At 38.0% G+C, this 6,000-nt stretch overlaps 1 protein-coding gene across 3 annotated transcripts in view; it reads left to right on the top strand.

The window, feature by feature from the left end:
* Positions 1 to 3,610: 3,610 nt before the first annotated feature.
* The window catches only part of mlphb (melanophilin b), a 32,000-nt gene continuing 29,610 nt past the window's right edge, over positions 3,611 to 6,000 (top strand). For all 3 annotated transcript variants that reach the window (XM_029492968.1, XM_029492967.1, XM_029492966.1), the window contains exon 1: positions 3,611 to 3,715. The gene's annotated coding sequence lies outside the window, so the exon portion shown is untranslated. The remainder of the gene's footprint in view (positions 3,716 to 6,000) is intronic.

The following is a 6,000-nucleotide window of genomic DNA, read 5'->3' as shown; positions in this document are numbered from 1 at the left end:
AAGCATAGAAAGCTTTAAATATGTTGCATTAATGCAAAAAGTCAGTGACAACCACACCACTACTATTAAATTGCAAAATCAGTCTCCACCATGTAATATAGATTTATGACAAAACCAAATCTTTTCAGACATTTGGATGCTATGTCCTTTTTCGGTCTAAGGAAGGAAAGCTCTCAAACATACTGCACTGTTTTGTTTGTTTTTTTTTATTGTCTTTTCTAGATGAATGACTATTTCCTCTTGTTATAATGGGTAAAGGGTGGCCAGGGGATTGAGATGGCCATTTCCTCCGATTACAGCCTGAACACAGCATTGAAAACAGGCCCCTTTTCCTGCTTTCCAGTGATTACTGGAGAGGAGAGGCAACATTCTGATAAACCATGTAGAGATAATCAGTATGTTTCTATCAAAGTGAATGTTTATTCTAAAAAGGCCTTAAAAGGGAGTCAAATCAAACATCAGAAGGAGACGCCAAAACCACATAATGATGATAAGTTTAGAACAAAAAATGTTACATGATAAAGTCTCTGGTTGGTTTAAAGTCTTTCACTCAATCTTTTTAATTGCTTGGTTCCGCTTTGGGTCCGAGATCCCATTTTCAAGTATGAATGAAGGCGCTTGTGATCCCTTTTTCTATAATTTCCATTCGTCCCTTTATCACATCTAATAAAGAAATAAATTACTGAAAAGTTATACAATTTCCCGATGAAGATAACTAGAGGGTTGATGGCCTCTATTAGTGCCTCTGGTGTCTGCTGCATGTGTTCAGTTCAGTGCAGTGCCTGCACCAATAGGTGGAGGTTTTGCACCACCCTTCTAAGAGTGCATTTGTAAACTTTAGACTAGACTAGACTGCAGATGCATGGAAATTTGTTGTAGAGGTGTGTTTTCGCTATGCTAATTTTGTGACTCTATGGAGGACAACTTTATTAGCCAGTCAGACATAGTATCAAATTTAAGTATCAAATTTGAGCTTTGCATAGACGATATAGCCTGAAGACTATGTTCAACCGATGATGTTTCCTTTAGTGCAATAATGAGATTTACATTTGTTCTTCAAAATGAAATAAGATAAAATAATACTTTATTACTCCTTCAGTGGGGAAATTTGATATGTCAGCATTGAATTCTTGCGACGCATTAAAGACTTTTGCACCAACGTCAGCTCAACTTGGTATTGATCACTCGATAGCATACATACAAACAGCTTAAAACCAATATAACAAACATGGAAAACATTAGTTTCAGTATATTAGCATCGGCATGCTGATATTTGCATGGCCAAAGACATTTGGTCAAACCTAGACATGCTCCAGACAGCTCAGAAAAGATATTTAATGAGGCAAATTCAATTCTGCATTCACATTACACCAACGCATTGTCAGTGTCCACAGTAGGCTGATGCGCATGTTTGCTGTCCTATCTTTGTGTATGTCTCACGTCTCTTGCAGCAGTATTTGCACACACCACAGATGAAGGCTACAGATGATTGAAAGCATTGCTCATTGTATGCACACAAATTTAACCTTCAGTGGAAGGAGCAGACAGGATTCAATGTCAAAATGAGTAATGCATACGAGAGAAACTTCAACCCTGAGCAATTTCATTCACTCAAAAATGAGTCACACTAAAAAGAATAATGAGAATGTCGCCCTTCAATGGGCCATTTTTATCAGCATTCTGGCATATTTCATATGAAGCATCCCCTTGGTTTCATATTACCATATAAACCTCTAGTGGACAGTCTGCAGGCCAGCATAGGAAGGGGAAAGTCAAATATGCAAACCTTTTGATCACATGCTTGTCTGGGATTTTTATAGACACTCACTTGATTGCACTGGGAGTTATCCAAGATAAAAAACAGGAGGAATTGAATGCTAAGATACACAGGATGAAAACTGCAGGAACTGACTGTGGTGAAGCCAAACCTTTGTTGTAGTGTTTTCCTTACCAAAGTCAAAGAGGCCCCATTTGACACGTTTGATGTTTTCGGGGGATTTCCACTCATCTGGCAATTTATATTACAACCAGTAATGTTGAATGATTTCAAAAGCCTTCAAAGGATCACCAGTACAAAATCCCAAAATGTAAAAACAAGTTTTTGAATAGAAAAAGTATTAAATCTTAACTGTCCTTCAATCCGACTTATAAGCTGCCAGTGACTATCTATATTTTCAAATGGACAATATTAAATCAAGTAATAATCATGACTTTGTTGCATTCATTGATGATTCTACACAGTGACTTAATCATTTAATCACCAAAAAAAAAAAAAAACTGTAATGGCATTTTCCCATGTCTCTGTGTGTAGAATCTTATGCAAAAACATGTGCAAAGCTTTTTAAAGATAGTTAAAACTTTTCAGAATTTACATTCAAGTACTAGCAAGACAAACAACAAAAGACTGCTCTTTCCTGGGAGATTGCTGCATGTCTGCGTTTTACTACGCCTTCTACAAGTGGAATCAGCTGCAGGAATGTGAACTGTGTCACCAACATGATTTTGCAAGTGTATCTTTATGCAAGCGTTGGGTGGATGTGAACCCCATGCATCAAAAGACACTCATGCTCCAATTAAAAGGTGTTCTGTTTTTTAAAGGCAAAACTTCTCATCTCGAGTTCATGTCCTTAATCGCATTCATTCACTCAGCTTATGTTGTGTTTGTGTCAGATGAATAACTATTGCAGTAAGTAGCATGTGATAAACTTACAAAATCTTAAAGTTTAGAAAGACTCTGTGTGACTCACCTCATCCAATGCTTGCATTCATGATTACTGACTCCAGAGGAAGATGGCAAGCCTTGAGGTTGAGCAAACAAGAAAACTGGACTTGTCCTCTTGGAAAATATAAACCACTAAAGGAGGAAATATCAGTGAGTTCTTTTATTTTTTAGGGGAGAATGAGATAAATAAATTAATTAAGATCTTCCAACATCAGCTGTTTTTGATTCTTTTTATCAGAGTCTGAGTTTGCATCACCTATGGCCACCCTTACACCTTATGTCGTTTCACATCATATGAGATTAACTGTAATGGTATCGACACATAAAAACACATGCCTTCTCTAACATGCTAAATATTTGGCTTTATGAATTGAACATGATTCATAGCTGATGAAAACAGACAGACCCACAGAACAAACAACGGTCTTACAACTATATTCTCTAACCAGGTAAAACTTTAAACCAACAGTACTACACTTACTATCAGAGATTTTAAAAAGGGGAATTTGCATTATGCTGCTGCTGCAATGTTACATAAATGTTCCATAAAAAGTGTAAATTGTCATTTTCTTCTTCAGCACGTGGTGTATTCAGTAGGCTTTACCACTCTCTCCTATAGCAAGATCTATGTGACTGGGGACCTCAGCCCACCTGGCCTCTGTATAATCTGATGGTCACTGCACCCTTGAATATCTTCCAAGCAACAAAAGTAACCACTGAAAAACTGATTGATTTACTATTAATCAGATACTTTCCACACATAAGCATAAAACCAATCTGATGTGAATGAGCCCGGTGTGCACACGTCACATAGCATGACCCATCGCAGCAAAGTCAAGGGAGACGGAGGAGAGGCTTGTTTCCCAGGCTTTCTTCCTCCTGGTTAACAAGACATGTGATTAGCATTACTGTCTGCTACTTAGTTTGCCCTGCAGTCCGCCTGGTGTGCCTTCAGAGGAAATACTGCCCCAGGGCCACTCAGTCAACACCGCGGTAAGATTTTTTCACTTATGCTCAAGTCATATTTATGTTAGCAGTAAAACTTAAGTGTTTACGTTTGACTGTGTTTCAGTATAAGAGTACGAGGTTTACTGTGATCATAATCCCATTGTTGCCTTTTTTTTGCAATTTCAGCCACTTAAACTCCAGAATGAGGGAGTGATGTTGCTCATTTCATTATTTTGTTAGTTGTTTTGTGTTTGCTTATTGCTTAATCATGTTATAGAGATGTACATTTTGTTTATCGTGTAGTTTTTACATTACTTTGGTCAATGAAGGTTGATTTTAAATGTGTTTAATAAATACATTTTGTCTTAACTTTGCTGGACTTTACTAGATTTGGCATGACTTGACTCATTTGCTTTGTGTTCTTATGGGAGATATAATTTCTAGAATTTCCTGACAATAAGGTGTCACATATCTCCTGAAAAACAAAGCTGCTACTTTGAAAAACTCATGTTAGATTTGTTTGAATAGGAATAGGAAGTAAAAAAACAAAACATTCTTCATACATATTGTTCCGTTGCTGGGAAACTTTTCCAGGCTTGTGTGTCTCCAAAGCTGTTATCAAGATCAACCATCCCTTTGTAAACACAGTACTTTAAATGTGCACCTGTTGAATTGTTGGGCATGAATAAATTTATTCACTTCACCTTCAAAAATATGAAATGACATTCAGATTTTATTGGCTACCAGACTAACACTTTCAGGCAGTAATGAATATTATAGTAGCATTATTTAATATTATTTGTAATGTTTTTATAAGAGAGTACATAGAAGGTTGCACACACCCACTGAACAAATACATATAGAGTCCTTGAATATTGCATGTTAAAATTTTTCACTTTACAGTAGGCAGCATGGTGGCATAGTGGTTAGTGATGTTTTGCTTCACAGTAAGAAGGTTGAGGGTCGGAATCCCTTTCTGTTTGCAGGTTGCATATATTGTGTTTCCTCAAGTTACTCTGGTTTCCTCCCACAGTCCAAAGACATCATATTTGGGTTAACTGGTGACTTTTAATTGTCTGTAGGTCTGAGTGTGCATGTTAGTGGTTGTTGGTCTCTGTCTGTCTCTGTGTGTCGGCCCTGTGATGAACTGGGCTCCTGTCCTGGTTGACCCCGCCCTCACCTGGAGTGTTGGCAGGGTGTAGTCCCAGCAGACCCTGCAACCTGGAAATAGATAAGCAGCAGAAAATGAGTGAGAATTTCACCGTGGGAAGTTGGAGGTGACGAGTGACTGACGGAACTTGTTTTCTTGTCAAATTTGAATGCTTGTTTTCACCATTACGGCTCATCTGCAGAAGCAGAAATGAGATAAGTCCTCCCAATCACTTGAGTCAAACATGGGCTGTGGATAATTATGTTATTATGTAATGTTTCTGAGCATTGCTCACTGCTCCTACTTTAAGTGATGCTGGTCATGTGTACATTTGTGTCAGTCTCAACTTATCAGCTTGAGTGAGGTTACCTCATTCTCTGAAACTCTGCAGTGGGAAACTGGATCATGTGAAATATTTTGGTGGACTCCATTAACAGAGACAAACAGTTATGTGATGGTCGACTTGTGCAAAAGCTCTGCGGACCAAACAACAGCTGCCTTGAGGCAGAGGGTTTTCAACATCATTGACCCTTCATCAGTTCAATTATTCTGCTCTGGTTTGTTTCGACAAAACAGCTGCTGAGAAATGTAAGATTTGGACTAAGGCTTAGAACCAAAATCTTGAGAATGACTGGAATAGAAGGATGCAAGGAAATAGTTTCATATAGCCAGCAGGAAACGATGTAAGAGAGCACACTGACCTTGCAAGGAAAAGCAGCAGTAAGCATAAAGCATTTTAATCTTTGGTTATTTTAGAAAACATCAATCAACAGCTTCTGCTGTTAAGAAAATGTTGCCATTACTATATTAGCATCAAAAGCTGTTGAGTTGCCAGCCTAGAGGAAACGTTGCTTGGTCAAAATCCTTCCATTAATCTCCAAAAGTTGCACCATCAGTAATGCTTTTTTCTTTCACCATGCTAACCAGCTAGCCTTAGCTACTTGTCACTTTCCAACAGAAACTCACTGTAACTCCAATCTGCCCTGAAGACATACATCTGCTCAGAGGATGGATTATAACCTTTTGTATTATAAAGAAAACAGTGACTAAAGTTTTTGTCAAGTGATCATTACCACCACCAGAGAGAGAGAGAGAGAGAGAGAATTTTAAGATTTGACAACAAAAAAGTGATCAGCTGAAGGCCACTGTGTCAGGTACTGACTGATAAAAACAGCTGGGG

The sequence above is a fragment of the Echeneis naucrates genome, chromosome 21, assembly GCF_900963305.1.
Source record: "Echeneis naucrates chromosome 21, fEcheNa1.1, whole genome shotgun sequence".
In the NCBI taxonomy this organism is placed as follows: domain Eukaryota; kingdom Metazoa; phylum Chordata; class Actinopteri; order Carangiformes; family Echeneidae; genus Echeneis; species Echeneis naucrates.
Note: the sequence above shows the minus strand (reverse complement) of the source record. Positions and strands in the feature narration are given on the sequence as shown.